Source organism: Eriocheir sinensis, unplaced genomic scaffold (assembly GCF_024679095.1).
Source record: "Eriocheir sinensis breed Jianghai 21 unplaced genomic scaffold, ASM2467909v1 Scaffold751, whole genome shotgun sequence".
In the NCBI taxonomy this organism is placed as follows: domain Eukaryota; kingdom Metazoa; phylum Arthropoda; class Malacostraca; order Decapoda; family Varunidae; genus Eriocheir; species Eriocheir sinensis.
Genome location: NW_026112111.1, coordinates 182,987 through 202,544, shown reverse-complemented (window position 1 = coordinate 202,544; position 19,558 = coordinate 182,987). Strand labels below are relative to the sequence as shown.

Sequence of the window (19,558 nt, the reverse complement as noted above, 5' to 3'; positions counted from 1 at the left end):
ATCTTGACAAGGCATTATCTCCTTTTTCACCTGCATTTCCTTCGCTTCCTCTTCTTCTCAATGTCTGTGTGTGTGTGTGTGTGTGTGTGTGTGTGTGTGTGTGTGTGTGTGTGTGTGTGTGTGGTGTGCGTGCAGGCGGGCGAGGGCAGGCCGGGGGGCACATGGCATTGTTGGGCATTCAGTTGCGTTCTCGGCGTGTCGTGGCGAGACCCTCCTCCCGTTACTCATCCCTGCCTGTTGTTGGTCTGTTTCACTTTTCCTTGGGGGACATTATGAGTTCATTGTTTCTCATCGTGTGTCTAACGGGGCTTCTTTCTCCTTTTTTATAACATTTCTATATAAGTTGTTGTTTTTGTCTTGGATAGTTAGGTTACGTGGGGTTAGGTTTACAGGAGTCGCCTTGTTTAAGCTTACTGGCCTCTTGCAGACTCTTAATTTATGTACTTATAATTTTTTGGCGCATGACGTAACTTACTCATGCATAATATATCCTATCGTTAGTGTCTAGTATCTTGTGGTCAACTCAACTCCGTCATGATACTCCTGCCGGCCTTTATTTTCTCCATAATGCTAATAATAATTTCTATTCGTCCTCCACTGTTGTGTACCATCATATAAGACCGCCAGAACACTAATTAAAGAACATTTCTTTGGACGTATCTTTCTCTGTCACATAGAAGTATTCCTTTGTTATTCACTTAATCATGTTTACACTTACATGTGAATTTGTTACTTTTTTTGCCCTTGAGTTGTTTCCTCTAGTGTAAAAAAAAATGCAATAAACTCGTTTTTCATCGGCAATTCGATTCTTCTGTCTTAGCACATGGTTATTAAAGTTTCAAAATTGGACGTCTTTACATCTTACTGTACATCGCAGTGGTGCTGAAGCTATATTTTTGCATATTAGTGATGAGTTTTTCTTGGGTAAATAGTTTTCATTCCGTGTATGACATAAAATTCCGCATGTTGTCTCCAGTGCTGTACTATTACTGGCGCTGCCTCTCATAAGTCTGGCGGCCAGAGTTTGTGAGATACCCTTCAGTAGGCGGAACAAAGGGCGGTTGTCAGGTAAGCAAACACGCATCAGCCGGGCCATGCTCCGGAGTTTAGGCATGACAGAGGTAAATATACTAAGAATATCGTGGCATTGACAGTGCAGCTTACAGCTCCATTAACTCCAGTTTATGTAAAAATCCCAAATTAGAACTGAAAGTTACATTAGAGTGTAAAGTTATGCCATAAATAATGCCAATGAGTGTAATTGTCGACGTGGGTGCGTGTTTTTCCGGTAATTTTATATGCTACGACGTTGATGAATGCATCCCAGTGTGTTACGGAATGACCAGTATGTGTTCTCTGCCGCATTCAGGTCAGGCCGGACATGCTTGAGTACCAGGCATTCCACCGACGTGCCTGAGGCGTGTGCTGACAAGGAGCGGCGGCGGCCACGGGTCAGGGCGGCGGGATACAGGGCGGCCGTCGCCGTGTGGCCGTCTCAATGATATAATTTTAGGGCAGGGTGGCTATGGAGATGCCTTGGCGTTTCTCTTGCCAGTCCGTCTGGAAAACAATTTCAGCTTAGGCATTTATGTAGAATTTGATTGTTCCAATAACAGTTTCTGTTAAGAGAGATATAACGTTTTAGTTTTATGCCAAAACATTTTTATTCTAAAGCATTGTTATACCCCACTAAATTAAAAGTATTATATTTGTGTGTGTGTGTGTGTGTGTGTGTGTGTGTGTGTGTGTGTGTGTGTGTGTGTGTGTGTGTGTGTGTGTGTGTGTGTATATGTGTAATAATATAATAATAATAATAAACGGTTTATTAAATGATAGCAGCTGTAAAACTGAAAATATACACGTTACACATACACTTTTGGAATAAAAAAAAAAAAGGAAAATGTACAATGTGAAAGGGATATGGGGGTCTGGGGTGGCGGGGGGGGAGGTGAGGTGGTGGAATGCAGTGCGCTGGTGCGGTAGGAGGAGGAGAAGGTGTGTGTGTGTGTGTGTGTGTGTGTGTGTGTGTGTGTGTGTGTGTGTGTGTGTGTGTGTGTGTTTAACTTACTCACGGTCTGATCACGTGATGGACTCTTGAAGACCAATCGATACCCTCCCAGAGAGCTTTGATCTCATTTAACTGACCTTTGAGTATACGTGGGACCTCGCCTACCAGTCCCTTCATCTCCCTTCCTCCGGAGGGGACAGCAGCCAATCCTTGTCAGCAGAAGCAGCTTTCGACCTGAGAAAGGCTCGAACCTCGATATACTGTGATGGCAGACTGAGAATTTAACCACAACACCAAGGGAGCGTTTTTTTTTTGTGGTGTGTGTGTGTGTGTGTGTGTGTGCGCGTGTGCGGGCTTGTGCGTGCGTGCGTGTGGGTGCTATCATCATATCACAAGAGGTACGCGAGAGACCACTTAGCAGGTAACGCCTCTCGTCATAATTGCTTCGTTACCGTTATCAGCAGCAATTATGAGCTAATTACTCGTCGTCCAGCCCCGGCGTAGAGATACCACCGCCTGTGCCCATGACCGACTGCGCCCCCGACAGGCCTACTGGAAACAATTTGTCCAGGTATTTGGTGGTCACAGCGGGGCGCCTCAGCGGTGAGATATTATGGGCCTCGCCGCCCCTCCCTGGCACCCCAGCACATGTATGGGGCAGGTGACGCGTCGCCCCTGCCGCAGGAGTCCAGAAAATCAGTGCTCATTTTTTCGTACTGCGACCGCGTTTTATTTCAAGTATCATCTTCCTGACCAATTTGAAAGCCTCCCGACAATGCCAGGAGCTGTGTGCTTCCCGCCATTTGGTGTTTAGTTGTCTGTACGTAGAAGTGACGATCTGATGCGTATAGTCTGTCGCTACGCAGTGCTGGGGCGTCGTGTGCGTTCAGTGGAGTCTTGCAGTGGGATATGTTTACCAATTTGTACGCACCAGACCAATTAGCTCTCATAAGAAAAGACACCACTGGAAAGTTGAAAATTTTAATTAAGTATAATAATGAAATAATATTAAAAGGAAATATGTAAACTTCATCAGGACTATATCAATGTTCCTATGCATTGGTTAAAATCACAACAGTAACATCGGTTTCTGATATGACCTACGTGGAAGGAGGCGGACGATAATAAAGCGTATAGGTGGACAGCTGCCTCCACACCAAGGCTCCGTGGTTTGCTAGGCCCTTTTTTCTGCCCAGGCGAAGCGATGATGGCTTGAAATAATGAACCGACGAGGTGCTTCTGAGGATGGCTGCTCAGACAGCCCAGCAGACCAGCCAATTAATGTCCAAACGATGTGCAAGTCGCTGACGCAGTAACTGAATAAATGTTTTATTCATCAGTTGCTGAACTTCATTTAGTAGAAAAAAATATTGAAAAAGGAGAAGTTTAATTAATGGAAGTTGTAGCTTCAGGCAGCGGAGGGTGTCCGTACCCCTGGCTTCCTAGACGTGTGCCTACCTGGAAATGTACGGAAAACATTTTACCTGAGCATGCCTTTCCTGAAGCCCTAGCGTGGCATAACAAGGACTAGATTTCTTGGATAACAGTGGTTTCATGTTTATTTTTTTTTTTTTACGCGATCGCTACGGCTTCTCGACCATCACTCTCACTTCACCACCTTCCACCGATCCATCCATCCCTCTACCAACAACCTCCACCCTACGTTTATTTACATCTTCCACTATCAGTCTCTCCCTTCCTCCATCCCTTCACCAACGTCTACCCGTCCACAGCATCCACTTACTCCCACTAATAACTTCCACCCATCGTCCACCCAAAGCTCCACCTCCCTCCGACACCAACTCTCGCCCTGCCCCGCCGACCCTCCCAGCCCCCCTCCCCCTGAACCGCCCCGCCCCCTACGCCAGGCCATCCCTGGACGGAGAACAAACAAACGAGGCGCCCTGCGACTAGGATTGCCCACAATAGGAGAACAGAAATTCAGTACAAATTCATGGATGATCACGAGGAATGGGTTTTGTGGTAGTACATGATGATAGATCTCTCTCTCTCTCTCTCTCTCTCGACAGTAAGTTACTAAGTTAAAGATACACTGATACTTTTATTCATTTAGTCTTAAGATGCACTGACGAGCTGACAATCTCCTATCCCTGCGATGCGCGGCTCACGTCACACCCGGGAGGCTGAAGACAACACCCAGCAAGAGTATTTACACTTCTCGTACATATCATTATGCTCTGAAGTTGATTTTCACCGCCGCGAGAGCACGTATTCCGGGATTAATTCACACATCTCGGTACAGATCAGGCATAAATGGCTACATAGAAGTAAGGTATATTTGGGGACATCCGCTGTAGCTGAGCGGCCTCGGTATACATATCCGTCGCATTGGTCCTTGAGCCTGTAGTGGTTACGAACCCATCACCGCGGGACACGAGCCAGCGTGACATACGAGGTATCTCAGTTTGGCTTCCCCAGGTTTCCCCAGGTGCCCATTGATCAACCATCCCGAAAGGTGGAATGAACAGCTGGGTGAGTTGCACGCCGACCGGCCACGGCAGGATTCGAAACTTGATAATTCCTGTATCCTTTTTCCTGCATCTTAATCTTACCTGGAACTGTAAGTTATTTTGTTACTTTTTTGCAATCGTTGGGCTTTAAAGTCAAGATTCTGGCTATGCCGCAGGTTTCAATTCACCTTACTTTTCTTCGTAAACTCGACAGCAAATCACTTAAAAATAGAGCCATTTTAATAGGAAAACACTTTACAACACTGCCAAAAGTATGTCATTACTGGTGTCAAAAATATCAAGTGGCATAAACTACTGTTAAAGAAACGCGGAATGTAGATATCAGTTTCAAGGTTGGACAGGAAGTGTTTACAATCACTGGCGGTGAGCTGCCCTGCACGGCGACGAGTGACATCACGCGTACGAATTGGCTCACTGAAAATATCAAGGCTAGTTAGGAGGGACGCTGTTCAGTGAGCTAACAAGTGTGTCACACGAGGCACGTTCTGTGAGCATTCGGCTGGAATTAATTAAAACTACGTGAGAAATGAACTAGAAGGATTGTAAAGAGTGAGGGCTGACGCAGCGCATCCAAGGCGTCGCCCTACCACTCTGCTATACTTGATGGCGGCCATTTATTTATGGAAATAGTAAGTGATGTAATACAGTGTTTTCAGAAGCATTGTGATGACATTAATGTTAGGGAACAAAAGTATTGTAGGAACTCGGCCCCAGAAAGCAATACAAAACACGAGTACACCGCCGCTAGCAGACAGCTGAGGTGGCGCGTTTACACTTGACCGACTCTCTGTTATGCTAATCGTGGCGGAGATTCCTCCTCGGCGATACACGCAGGGATGGCGCAACACCCCGGCAATCAAAGAGCTTCACGGCCGCTAAGTATAGGCCAAACTTCCTGGTCATTAAGTCCAACCTCCACTCGCCGGCAGCCTGGGCGGTCATCTGTCCGGCATCCTAATACCCATGATTGGGCACCGCAGCCTCTCCATGCGACCCCAGTGACCCTGGGCCACCTGGGCCCTGGAGAGGAAAGACTGGCACACGTAGCTTTGTAGACCTTTAAAGCTGAGATATTTTTTAAAGAAAACAATAGTGTTTACTATTTTTCTCGAGAAGCAGCACAAATAGTATGCAGTGTAGTCCATCCCTTACTTTTGAACTGGCTAAAGAATGAAACCGACTTAGTTATGCAACGTGCGTGTATGATGTATCCCTCAATCTTCGCCGTAATGGTGAGTTGCTACGTGCTCGACGTCGATATTCCGAAACAGGCAATGTGGAGGTTGGGATGATGGTAGCAATGCGCCAGACGATGACGAGTAATGTCAGTGTCTGCATACTCGTTTTTGTCAAGGGTGTATCGGGACGCAAGGCTGGTCTGGGGAAGTACATGGTAGCCCATACATGGTTTGAAAAGGTTCGGACAATGACATAGTGCGTAGAGTCGTGTGGCGTAAGTTCGTGCGTGGTGGCGCTTCACATCATGATGCATTGCAGGTCGTCCCTACACTAACGTATACTTAATCTGCCTCCCCCTCACCCCATCTTTCCTTTCCCCCAGGACGGTGTCGTCAGCGGGGGTCCTGGGCGCCCACCTGCTGTGCTCGCGGGTGCCCGGCCTCACGCCCCGCCAGAGCCGCATCTGTACGCGTGCCATGGTGGCCATCAGTGAAGGTGCGAGGGCGGGCCTGCGAGAGTGCCAGCGGCAGTTCCAGCATCATCGGTGGAACTGTTCCCTGGCGTCTACCAGCAGCAGCGCGTTCGGCCACATCGTTCTTGTGGGTCAGTTAATAATGGCTGGCGAGGTTTCATCCATGCTTTTCTAAACTACACATTTCAGACATTGATTGATATTATGCAGCTTGTATGGCACTTACTAACACAAAGATGGAAGCGAGCACCGTGACAGTAACACCCTCGTTCTCACTCGTCAGGATGTTACTTGTACTCTGTCGCTCAGGATCATATGTAATAATCATAATATAAGAGTAAGGCGATATAGTCATTCATGTTTCTGGGCTTCTAAAACTCCAGATGAACCTCTTAAAGTAGCCCGAGCTGCACGTACTGCATTGCATCCCTGACCATTAAGCTGTCGTGGAGGGGAAGGTATATGTAACCTTTCTCCGCACTTGAGCATGGGATTAACCCTTGCGACATATCAGCAAGCCATCCCCGCTCCCAGAGGCTCTCAGCGACCGTGTCCCCATTATTCTCCCGCCGCCGGGCAAGGGTGAGCACACAGCGCCCCACAAGGGTTGCTTCGTCCCCTCAACACGTGCGCACCGTTCCTTTTCACGTCTCTTTCACTGCTCCCTGCCTGAGCCCCTGTTCCCCCTACTTATCTCCTTCTTTGCCCTCAGCTCTATTTGTTTACGTAATAGCATGTAATCCTCGTTTTGTACCGATTGTCATTTTTGTTCTCTAAAACCCAATTCAAAGGTCCATTAGCCTGGTAAGATCCCCCCAGGACATGGTCAGCTTGCCATATTTCTTCACTGAACAACACTCTTCTCGTAAACCTTCCTACAAGATGAGCAGGATTCTTATGAGTGTTTACCAACTACGCGTCCGTGTTCATATAAGTTTCAACTTGCTCAAAACTCCTCTCGAAGATGATCTGCAGACCGATTTACTGCGTGACATGTTCACTATTCAGGGACTGGCCTGCACCCCCTCGTTGTGAAAGCGTTGTGGACAGTCAATGAAGAAAGTCTTTTGTGCCACCAGTCTTAACAATCAGTTACGGTACATTCTCCTGGATGATCCTTTTCTAACGGAGGGAATCTGGCACAAAAGCCACCAATGAGGCTCGCTGCCCGCGGACATTATCTTACAAAAACCAAGGGGAGTGAGTTGAGCAGGGCAGGATGGGGCCCCGGACTGAGCCAGATCATTTGTCGCATCACGAAGCCTGTATGGCCAGGGACAAGAAAACACCCGCCCTGCCATCCGCCCGGTGGCGTAGTTTGTGCTGGGGGCGCAGCTCCTCTTTCAGTGGCAGATGCACATTAACTGAACACATTAATTATGAACGCTAAAGTTCGTGTATGTTTTCACATTATCAGACAACTTTTACAGCATTCGTAAGATGCAAAATATATAAATGCTGGGTCTTTCTGAGTTCACTCTCGACTTCCGCCAGCGCTGGCTACACCCATCTCTGAGGGGAGGGGAGGGAGCCAGTGTGTGGTCAGCGTGGCCATCATTGCACCTTAATGGCCGGCCTCAGCCCCACCAGCCACACGTCCCCTACAATTTTGTATATAAATCACTCGTAGCGCTGGTGCCAGAACCGGTTGGGTTTCTTTATCTGTGTGCCCGTTTTCTGGCGTTGTAATGACCCATCAGCAAGTATCCGCATGAAATCTGTGACGAGAATACCTCACATGGCTTCTGTGATTCTGCGACGCCATACATGCCTGACATAAAGTGCAGGCAGCAAACTGTGGGTCATTTTCGGCATATAATCTCGTGGAGGCAAGACGTTAAACATAACGCCACAGAACTCTTCAGTGCTGCTGCTCCCGCCATCAGCCCTCGGGACATCACCATCGAGGGGCCGCCCGGTGATTATGACGAAAAAGGCAAACACACGCAGACAGGCCGCCCTTGAATGTGGCATTGCTGGGTTATTGCCGCACCGGTGGCCTGGGGCAGCAGTCCTTCACCCGCTTCTTCCGAACGCCGCATTACACGCAAAGAATGTCTTGGAATCAAATAATTGTCTTGATGTTAATTAGTTTTTTTCAGGAATTCATAAATAAGTAACAGCGAACATGATCTGATTTGTCGTAACTCAGTTGTGTTGGTCTACGGAAAAGAATATACAATGACTTCTTGGTGTGGTTACCTGGATGGCTGAAGGCTTCCTTGACATTTTTTTTCTCAACAAAGGAAAGTTCCTTGTGTATTAATCTCTTGGGAATTATGACAGCTATGCCTCTAAAAAACAAAAATATTAATGGATGTCAGGTTAGTTATTGACAAATAGGAACAGTTCAGTGCGGTGAGCGATGGTGCACCTCTGAAGGCCCTCACCTGTTCTCCCTCACCAATCCTCTCACTGGTATCCACAGGGAGCCGCGAGGCCGCCTACACGTACGCGGTGACCAGCGCGGGAGTCACCCACAGCGTCACGACCGCCTGCTCCCGTGGCAACATCTCCACCTTTGGCTGTGACGACCGCAGGCGAGGGCGGTACAGTTCTTCCGGGTGGAAATGGGGCGGCTGCAGCGCCGACATTAGGTGAGAGGTGCATGTTAAGAATGTCCTGTTTGAACTCTTCATTCTCCTGGACATATATATCACAGACTTACTGTCAATGCATGCCCCAGTACAACATATATGAAAGATGATAAACGCGGGGCATTCAGAATGAAGCAAGCTTACGTGTGCATGTACACCAAACAGCGTACTTTCATACACAGGACACCCAAATACTGATATACCAACACTCACAATAATGAGACAGATTCAACAAGTTACGCACGCAGCCCCATACTCATCGGCCCCTTGTTCCTTCCTCCTCCCAGCCGCTTGCAGGTTCGGGGTCAGGTTCGCGAAGAAGTTCCTGGACGCCCGCGAGGTGGAAGGGGACGGCCGCGCCCTCATGAACCTGCACAACAACCGGCGGGACGCAGGGTTAGTGTCCGGGGCGCCGCCTCCACAAGGCAGCGGCGGCTCCGTGCATGCTCACCAGAAACTGTTCTTGCTTAGAAAATTTGCATATTGTTGCCCTACTTGTCCCTGCTCCCACTGTTCTCCAATTTTTTCCTTTGCACATGCGGCTGTTAGAAGTGTAATAATTGTTACTAAAGGTACTTTAGTTATCTCTCTTCTAGCACTATTTTCTTAATACTTTTCCTTTTGAGCATATTAATATTGCTGCTAAGAATAATATGCGCATCCGTGGAGCAGTGGTCAGCGCGCCTGGCTACGAATCTGCGGGCCTGGATTCGAATCCTGGCCTGGGCATTCGGCATGTAGCACACCCAGCAATTCATCCTCCCATTCGGGATGGTAGAGAAATGGGTACCTGGGAAAACCTGGGAAAAGTAAACTGTGGCAATCCCGGATATCACATTGGCCCGTGTCCCGGGGTATTGGGTTCTTACTTAACACAGACTCAAAAAGCCTAAGGTACAGAGATGAGCACCACAGCACGCGCAGCTATAGCGTATGCACCCGCTTATGAATAGAACGATTGTATAGCTGCCTTTCGTCCTGACGGCTGCTCCATCAGTATAACAAGAGTAGCAGAAGCAAGGACAGCAGCGACAGCAGAACCATCACCGCCATCACCACCACCACCAATAACAACACCTGCTAATAAAGATAATGATAATAATAATAACAGTAATAATAATAATAATAATAATAATAATAATAATAATAATAATAACACGTATTATTATTATTATTATTATTATTATTATTATTATTATCATTATTGTTATTATTATCATTATTGCTATAATTTTTTTTCATTACTACAATCATCGCGAAATGGATAACACTTCCTTTTCTATGGGGCGGTGGGGGAAGGGGGGAGTGCAGCTCCAGGGGTGCCAAGGGGGTGCCGTGTCCCCATGTTGGCGTGAAGCACTAACCCGCGTCTTGCCCCCAGGCGGTGCGGAGCGGGATGAGGACGGAGTGCAAGTGCCACGGCGTGTCGGGCTCCTGCACCGTCAAGACCTGCTGGAAGACCCTCCCGCCCTTCACCTTCATCGGGAAGCACCTCTTCCACAAGTACAGGAAGGCCAAGTCCGTCTCAGTGCATAAGGTATTCTCCACCCCCTTCCCCTTTCATTCACCTCCTCTCCCTCTTCATCTTCTCTTCATCTTCTTCTTCTTATCAGTATCCTCCTCCTCCTCCTCCACCTTCTCCTCCTCCAGAAGTGCTTTAATCCTTCCCGTAAGCCACTCCTAGAGCTGACGAATTGATTAAATCACTGAAAGTAGGCAGTCCCGCAATGAGTCATAGGCTTTCTGCTGCCTGCTCGTCCATGTTTCCATGTTTCCATGTCTCCTCTTCCTCCTCCTCCTCCTCCTTCTCCTACTACTACTACTACTACTACTACTACTACTAGTAATAATAATAATAATAATAATAATAATAATAATAATAATAATAATAATAATATTAATAATAATAATAATAATAATAATAATAATAATAATAATAATAATAATAATAATAATAATAATAATAATAATAATAATAATAATAATAATAATAGTAATAATAATAATAATAATAATAATAATAATAATAATAATAATAATAATAATAATAATAATAATAATAATAATAATAATAATAATAATAATAATAATAATAATAATAATAATAATAATAATAATAATAATAATAATAATAATAGTAATAATAATAATAATAGTAATAATAATAATAATAATAATAATAATAATAATAATAATAATAATAATAATAATAATAATAATAATAATAATAATAATAATAATAATAATAATAATAATGTTGTGCTCCACTTGTCTACCCCTCACACAGGCAGACAGGTGCTCTCCCAATCACTTAAACTGGGCTCGCTATGGAAAACACAGTGCTCCCACGCTGCGGACAGCAGACACAAAGACACTCCGGCGGACACACTCGCACACACCCACAGAGCACACAGCGAGGCACAATTAAATACAGGGCGGACTTTCTTGGGGTTTACTAAGCAATAGAACGTTGTACAATCCTTATAAGTCCAAGGGGGAGGCAGTCAAGGCACAAATCACAGGCGATTAAGTCCTAAGGCACAGAGCACAGGCGAGCGCGTCCTTTGTCTTCTCTCCGTCTCCACTCTTCCTCGCCGCATGGCGTCCCTCTCCAGCCCGCCCCCTCAACGGGGCCGCAGGGAACCCTCATTACGTCACGTGGCGCCAATTACAATTTAAACTAAGCTAAGCCTTGGCGTAACACTACCCCCCCCTTAAGCGCAGGCGACCCGCCTCGCCAACTTAACAAAACAAATAAAACATAACTGGGGAACTAAACAAATCATTCTGTATCAAAATCTGTAAGCCATCCTGGCCTCCTCCTCTCACGTCTTGGTCGTCGCGGTGGAGGTGAGGGCGAAGGAGAGGCAGCGGGCCGGTCCAGGTCACCAGCAGAGCCGGCCTCCAGGTCGGCGTCTCCACCTGCCTCCTCCTCCACATCATCCGCGACCTCGACGTCCACCGGGTCAAGTTCTGCCCGGTCCTCCTCGTCACTACTGGGGTAGTCAGGGTCCTCCTCAGCGCCAGTACCCCAGGAGTAACGGCCCGGCCCATGGTAGCGCCAGAGCCGGTCAACGTGGCCGACAGAGGAGCGTTTGCGGCCTCCTGATGCGGTAGGTGACAGCGGACAGGACTGCAATCACCGTGTAGGGCCCCTCCCAGGGACTCTGCAGCTTCGGTGATAACCCTTTCTTCCGGCGAGGGTTATACAGCCACACTCTGTCACCCACCGCATACTTCACGTCCCGCATGCGGCGATCGTAGTAGTCCTTCATCGCCTGGCCTGCCACTCTGAGCTTGCCGCGCACCTGGTGATGGACCTCGACCAGGTTCTCCTGCAGCGCGGCAGCGAAGCCAGAGGTGACAGTCGGCAGGCCCACGTCCGGCGGCCGCCCGTCGCCAGATCCACGGGGAGTCTGAGCTCGCGGCCAAACATAAGACGTGCGGGTGTATAGTCAGTGGCCTCGTGCACAGCGGACCGGTACGCCATCAGCATTGCGGGCAACGACGTCCCAGTCCTCCTGGTTTGCCCCGCAATACGGCCAACTGCTGTGCGAGTGTACGGTTGAACCGCTCCACCATCCCGTCCGACTGCGGGTGGAGTGGCGTCGTTCAGGTCTTCCGCACTCCCAGCAAGTCGCAGCACTCACGGAACACACGGGACTCGAACTCACGGCCCTGGTCTGAGTGCAGTTCTGACGGCACACCGAACCGGGTGAAGCACTCGTTTACTAGGACACTCGCCACTGTTTCAGCCTCGTGGTTCGGGAGCGCATACGCCTCAGGCCACTTCGTGAAGTAGTCCATCACGACGCATACGAAACGATTGCCCCGGGGCGTCATGGGCAGCGGGCCAGCAATATCTACAGCAACCCGCTCCATTGGCGCCCCCACGCTGTACAACTGAAGCGGAGCCCGATTCCGGCGTGTGGGGCCCTTTTTCGCACTACAAACGTCACAGGCCCGACACCACTCGGAAACGTCGTTCCGCATACCGACCCAGTAGAAGCGCTGGCGGAGACGTTTAAGGGTCTTTTTCTCGCCCAAGTGGCCACTAGTAACACCGGCGTGCAACTCCCGTAACACCTCAGCACGCTTTGCACGGGGTACCACCACTACCCAGGCGTCTCTGCCCACGCCTAACACCTCCCAGCGCTTTACTAGCACTCCCCACCGGTCCAACCGCAGCGTCTCCCACTGGTCGACGAGGCACTTAGTGGCAGGACTCTCCGCCGACACTTCCTCCCACCGGGGTCGCTCCCCGCTGGCCCTGAGCCAACGCACTACAGGAGCAAGAGCGGGTCTGCGCTCTGTGCCTCACGCCACCGGTCGTTGCCTTCAGTGGCGTTGGCAGGCACTGTTATGCGTCGTCAAACAGGGTCAGGGTCCAGACGCGCCTGTTGTGAGTAGCTTGCCTCACACGGGCTCTGACTCACGGCGTCAGGTCCTTCAGGGACGGAATGTGAGCTACCTGCCTCACACGGGCGTCGAGTCACAGGGTCGGGGTCCTTGCTAGCACAGTGAGAGCAACCTGCCTCACACGGGCGCCGGCTCAAACTATCGGCGTTGCTGTGCACACGACCCGGGCGGTGAACAATCCGGTAGTTGAACTGCTCGAGCCTTCCCAACCACCTCGCCAGCTGACCCTCCGGCGCCTTCAGTGTTTTCAACCACTGCAGGGCAGCGTGGTCGGTCCGGACGGTGAACCCAGCGCCGTAGAGGTACGGCTGGAAGTGCTCGAGACTTTTACTACTGCCAGCAGCTCCTTCCTGGTCACGCAGAAGCTGCGTTCAGGCCTACTGAACTTGGCGCTGTAGTAGGCCACCACGTGCTCCCTTCCATCCTTCACCTGCGACAAGACAGCCCGATGCCCTCCGCACTGGCGTCGGTGTCACGCAGGTAAGGGAGCTTCGGGTTGGGGTACGGCAGGACCGGCGCCTCCCCCAGGGCAGTCTTCTGGCCGTCGCACGCAGCCTGGCACGCCTCGTCCCAAGCGAAAGGCACTCCATTACGAGTGAGGCGGTGTAGGGGCGCCGCGTTGGGGGCGAAGTCCTGCACGAAGCGACGGTAGTAGGTGCACAGACCCAGCAGCTCCTGACCTCAGCTACGTTAGTGGGCCGAGGCCAGTCTGCTACTGCTGCCACTTTCTGCGGGTCTGTGCGCACGCCGTCCTTGCTGACGACATGCCCCAGGAACGGCACCTCGTACTGGAAGAGGAGCACTTCTGGGGCTGAGCTTGAGGTTAGCCTTCCTCAGGCGTTGCAGGACCTCCTCCAGCCTCCCCAGCTCCTCCTCGAAGGTGCCTCCGCAGACGATGACGTCGTCGAGGTAGATGAGGGCCGTCCTCCACTGCAGGCCGTCCAGCACCCGCTCCATCAGACGTTCAAAACAGCCAGGGCGTTGCAGAGGCCGAAGGGCATGACATTAAACTGCCACAAGCCCTGCCCGAAGGAAAAGGCTGTCTTCGGCTTGTCCTCTTCGGCCATCTCCACCTGGTGGTAGCCCGACTTCAGGTCCAGCGTGGAGAACCACCTCGCCCCTACCAGCGCGTCCAAGGTGTCGTCGATCCTCGGCAGGGGTAGGAATCCTTCACAGTCACGTCATTCAGTGCCCGGTAGTCCACACAGAAGCGTTGTGTGCCGTCCTTCTTTAACCAGGACTACCGCGAAGACCACGGACTGTCGGACTTCTCGATCACCCCCTGATTTGCCAGGTCGTTGACGGTGCGCTGCATCTCCTCTCGTCGGGCAGGTGCGATACGTCGAGGGGACACTTGATGGGCGCGCTGGTTCCAGTGTTGATGCTGTGTTTCACCAGCGACGTGCGGCCCAAGTCCAAGTCGCCCCGGCTGAACACGTCTGAGTACTGCGTCAAGGTGTGGCGCACCCTTCCGCCTGCGACTCCGTCAGGTTAGCGGAGCCCCTGAGCGCCAGGTCTTCGCGAAGTCAGGCAGCACTCCTCCGCAGGCGTAGACGCACTCTTCGACGGCTGTTCAGTTCGCTCCACCTCTTCACATGTGCCTAGTCTGGCACCAGCGGGTAGTCGCCGAGCCTCGTCAGAGAAGTTAGCAACGAGTACCGTCACTAACCTCCCCTGCTCCCACGAGGCTCCTCCTGACTGCCACACCGTCAGTCAGGTGCAGGTTTTCTGAGGGTTCTACTATGCCTTCCGCGTCGTGCATCACCCTCGACAGTCGACACTGGACTCGTCGCCCGTCCTGGGGGCAAGGTGCAGTCGCTCGGCCGTCACTACCTCGGCACAACCGACTTCCGGAAGCCAGGGCACCTCTTGTCCGTGCACCTCATCCGCTTCCGTCCAAAGTCGATACATGCGCCAGTCTGCACCAGGTAGTCAAAACCGAGCAAGCCCTCTTCATCCAGGTCGGCGGCGTACACTGGCAGCCGCTCTTCTGCGCCGCCCACGCCGACACGAGCCACTACAGGCCCCTGGAGTGCCACGCAATGCCCGTCACGCCGCACAATCTCTGCGGGGCGTCTGGGAGCCGCTCAGCGTCCAGCAACCGGGGCGCACCAGGGTCTTTTCAGCCCCGGTGTCGACTGTCAGGCGGCAAGACTTACCGTCTACGTTGCCCTCCACCTGCACCGAACTAGTGGTATGGCGGCATCTTACACAAGTGGGGGCGTGTCGACCTTGGCAGGCTGGGTAGTCGCCCCCTTGTCCAGCCCGCTGTTGTTTCCCGCCTGCGCCACTTGCTTCGGCTTGGGGCAGGCGCTGGAGCGGTGATCAGACTTGCCGCAGTCCTTGCAGCAAGTCTGGAAGTCCCCAGACTTCGGCCGGTCAAGGGAACGCGTCCTTCGCCCCCTCGGACACCGGTCGCGTCTGTGGCCCTTCTCACCGCAGCCCCAGCAACGGCCACCAAACTCGGGGCTCGTCTCCCTCGACGCCGCCTTACGCTCGAACTTCGCCTTCCGGCCTCGCACGTCGTTACGAGGCTTGGCGGTGTCAGCGAGGCGGCTTGACGTCTTGAGAAACGCCTCGAACTCCATGGCCCTCGCCAAAGCCACCTGCAGGTCACCAGGGTGGGCTTGCTTTACGTAGATCTGCAGCTGGTGGTCCTGCAGAGCATCTACGAAGGCGTCACGGGCGAGGACGGTCGTCATGTCTTCACCAGCAGCCGGATAAGCCCGCCTCACAAGGGCCTCCACATCTTGCGCCAGTTGTGACAGCGTCTCGCCCTTCTGCCTCGCCCTCTTCTTCAGCTGAGCCCTGTACACCTCAGCCTGGTGACTGTGCCCAAAGCGGCGCTGCAAGGCTTCCGACAGGCTGGTAAAGGAAGCTTGCTTGGTGGCTGGAAGGTGGCTGAGAATCTCGAGTGCCGGGCCCCCGCAGCGTCGTTGCCAGCTGCAGCGCCTTTTCTTCCTCAGTCCACCCTTGAGCTGTTGCGAGCATGACGAACTGAGCAACGTAGGCCTCCCAAGCTACCTTGCCGTCATACTCAGCCGGCTTACGCCTGCGGTGGTCGTGGGAAGGAAACGAACGAGCAGGGTAGAAGGCAGGCACTCGGGGCAAGAAAGGAGGCAGGGTAGGGTTTAGGTGAGGAGGCGAGGGTGGCGGGCTGTTTGGCAACAGTGGCGGGGCCGCCGCTCGCGCCCCGCCGCAGCCCACGCCAGCCGCTGAACCCCGACCGTGACCCCGGCCGGACACGCCAGGCCCGGAGGCTCAGAGAACACTGCGTGGCCTCAGCGAGGCTTGACACTGCCCCAATCACACAAAGGCTCACTCTGCACTTCCTCTGGGGCAGCACACACGGCAGCCTGCCTCGCCTCAAACCTTACCTCCTGCACCTCACCTCTCAGTGCCTCTAGGCCCCTCTGTAGCTCACCCCGGACCTCCTCGCAGGCCTGATCGGTATACTGCCGTGCCTCCTGCCGCACAGAAGCCAAACTTGCTTGTAGTGCCTCCTCAAGCCTGCTGGCCTGTGCCTCGGAGCGCTCGGCCTGCTCACGGGCCTGCTCCTCAAGCCTGCTGGCCTGTGCCTCGGAGCGCTCGGCCTGCTCACGGGCCTGCTCTTCAAGCCTGCTGGCCTGTGCCTCGGAGCGCTCCGCCTGCTCACGGGCCTGCTCCCCTCAAGCCTGCTGGCCTGTGCCTCAGGAGCGCCTGCTCACGGGCCAGCTGGTCTGTGCGTGCGGCCTGCTGTGCCTGCTTTTGACCTTGAAGCGTTATTTCTTGCCTCAAGCCAGCCAACATTGAGGCAATTAACTCCAGCTGGCCAGGCTTAGCGTCTTCATCAGCCTCAAGGTCACCACTACCCCCACCACTCGCTCCGCCAGCCGCACCGTGCTCGCCGAGCTCCATTGTGCCCGAGGCGTCACTCTTTGTCTGCCCGTCCACTCACAGCACAATTTCCACCCCGCTCCTGACACCACTGTTGTGCTCCACTTGTCTACCCCTCACACAGGCAGACAGGTGCTCTCCCAATTACTTAAACTGGGCTCGCTATGGAAAACACAGTGCTCCCACGCTGCGGACAGCAGACACAAAGACACTCCGGCGGACACACTCGCACACACCCACAGAGCACACAGCGAGGCACAATTAAATACAGGGCGGACTTTCTTGGGGTTTACTAAGCAATAGAACGTTGTACAATCCTTATAAGTCCAAGGGGGAGGCAGTCAAGGCACAAATCACAGGCGATTAAGTCCTAAGGCACAGAGCACAGGCGAGCGCGTCCTTTGTCTTCTCTCCGTCTCCACTCTTCCTCGCCGCATGGCGTCCCTCTCCAGCCCGCCCCCTCAACGGGGCCGCAGGGAACCCTCATTACGTCACGTGGCGCCAATTACAATTTAAACTAAGCTAAGCCTTGGCGTAACACTAATAATAATAATAATAATAATAATAATGATAATAGTAATAATAATAATAATAATAATAATAATAATAATAATAATAATAGTAATAATAATAATAATAATAATAGTAATAACAATAATAATAATAATAATAATAATAATAATAATAATATTAATAATAGTAATAATAATAATAATAATAATAATAATAATAATAATAATAATAATAATACTCTCCCACCTACATACATTGATACTGATAGCATTACAGGAAGCCACTTATGTCGCCAGTGGTGAGGTGGAACAGCAACGAATTTTTCGTTGCAAAAGTGATTCTCCTTATTGCTCAGGGCCGGAGAAGATCCACGCCTCACCTGCGTCTGGAGAGGGTCAGGAGAAGAGATCGACGGCCCCGCAAGTTTCATCTCGTGTACTTGGAAAGGAGTCCCAACTACTGCCAGATGAATCCCGCGGTGGGCTCGCTGGGCACCGTGGGTCGCAAATGCAACAGAACTTCGTCAGGTAATATACTGCGACCTCAAAATTTACTTGCATTTTACAGTGTTTGTTTCTCCACACCTTTTAGCGTAATCATCAATGTTGTTGCTAGTTTCCTGCCGAACTTCTAGGGGCTGTATGCAATAAAATTCGACATAATGCGACTCAATAATTGTGACCCAGCAGAGCTTTTTTTATAAATTCCCAGCACAGTGCACCGTTACAAAGTGATGGTTACAGAGTTAGAGTTACAGAGTATCGGTCAGACCTTCACTGCTCCTCTTCATCGTCAGGGCCAGGTGGCTGTGACCTGCTGTGCTGCGGCCGCGGGTACAACACTCACCAGTACACACGCACATGGCACTGCAAGTTTCACTGGTGTTGTTACGTGCAGTGCCACACCTGCATGGAGGACACCGAGGAGAACAACTGCAAGTGACCGTCCGTAGCGGGAGGCGGCGAGGCTGTGCTCTCCCGGCAGAGATTCTTCATTGGATGGCGCGAGGGACATAGTTTCGTTCAGCGTCGACAAGGTTCTTCAGTGACTGCGAGACATCTCTGAGCGGTGACGTCGTACAAACACTCCGTAATGGATGGCATTGCCTGAAACGCTGTGCTAGGTGGCCCGCGTGTTTACAACATGGACGCCACCACCAATGCTCTCTTCTCCCCTGATGCGCAGACACGAACAAAGGTGATAGGCTTTCTGCACCATCAGTGGGTGTCCAGCTAAGGATCCACACCAGCCAACCCTCAACAAGAACGACTGCCTTGTACTTCCCTATTTGATCTGCACGGGTCTGTGTTTTTGTCAGATGACATTAGGTGCTGGTGTCTCCTCTGACCTGGCAGCGAAGCATAAACCAACACACGCCCTCCATGTAGCGGCGGCCAACACAACGCTTACTCCTGAGGCAGCTGTTGACGGAACACCAGTTGCGAGTAGTCTGACTAACACTTTTACGAGCTATATAAACAATTTGGATATTCGTAATCAGTGATCTGTCTTGAGATTTATCAAGTGCTGTGAGAATATTTGCACATCAACGCTTTGCCATGACGGAGCCTAAACAGTCTCTGCACAAACTGCAAGGCAGAAAGAAGAGCTTTTACATATATTTTTTACAATATTTACATGAAAATGGTATATCTAGATCTTTTATTAATACTCTTGTGATATCCCTTTGTGACTCCCTTAGATAACGTCTTTTGCTGTCACCACGAGTGACCGCCGGTGGAGCGACATTTCTGACAGACCGACTAATATATTCTAAACACATCCCGACTTTAGAAACACATCTACTGCCCTGTGTGTGTGTGTGTGTGTGTGTGTGTGTGTGTGTGTGTGTGTGTGTGTGTGTGTGTGTGTATCCGTCCGTCCGTCCGTCCGACTGCTGCAATATTTCCATGGTCCTCGTCATTTCAGGGATGAAGTGAGATCTTTGCTATATTTCGAATTTCATTATATGACAAATACATACATTCATTGTTTCGATATG

The 19,558-nt window shown here is 51.1% G+C and overlaps 1 pseudogene; it reads left to right on the top strand.

Moving 5' to 3' along the window:
- Positions 1-4,124: 4,124 nt before the first annotated feature.
- LOC126994233 (protein Wnt-7b-like) lies at positions 4,125-19,348 on the top strand (annotated as a pseudogene).
- The last annotated feature ends 210 nt before the right edge of the window (positions 19,349-19,558 follow it).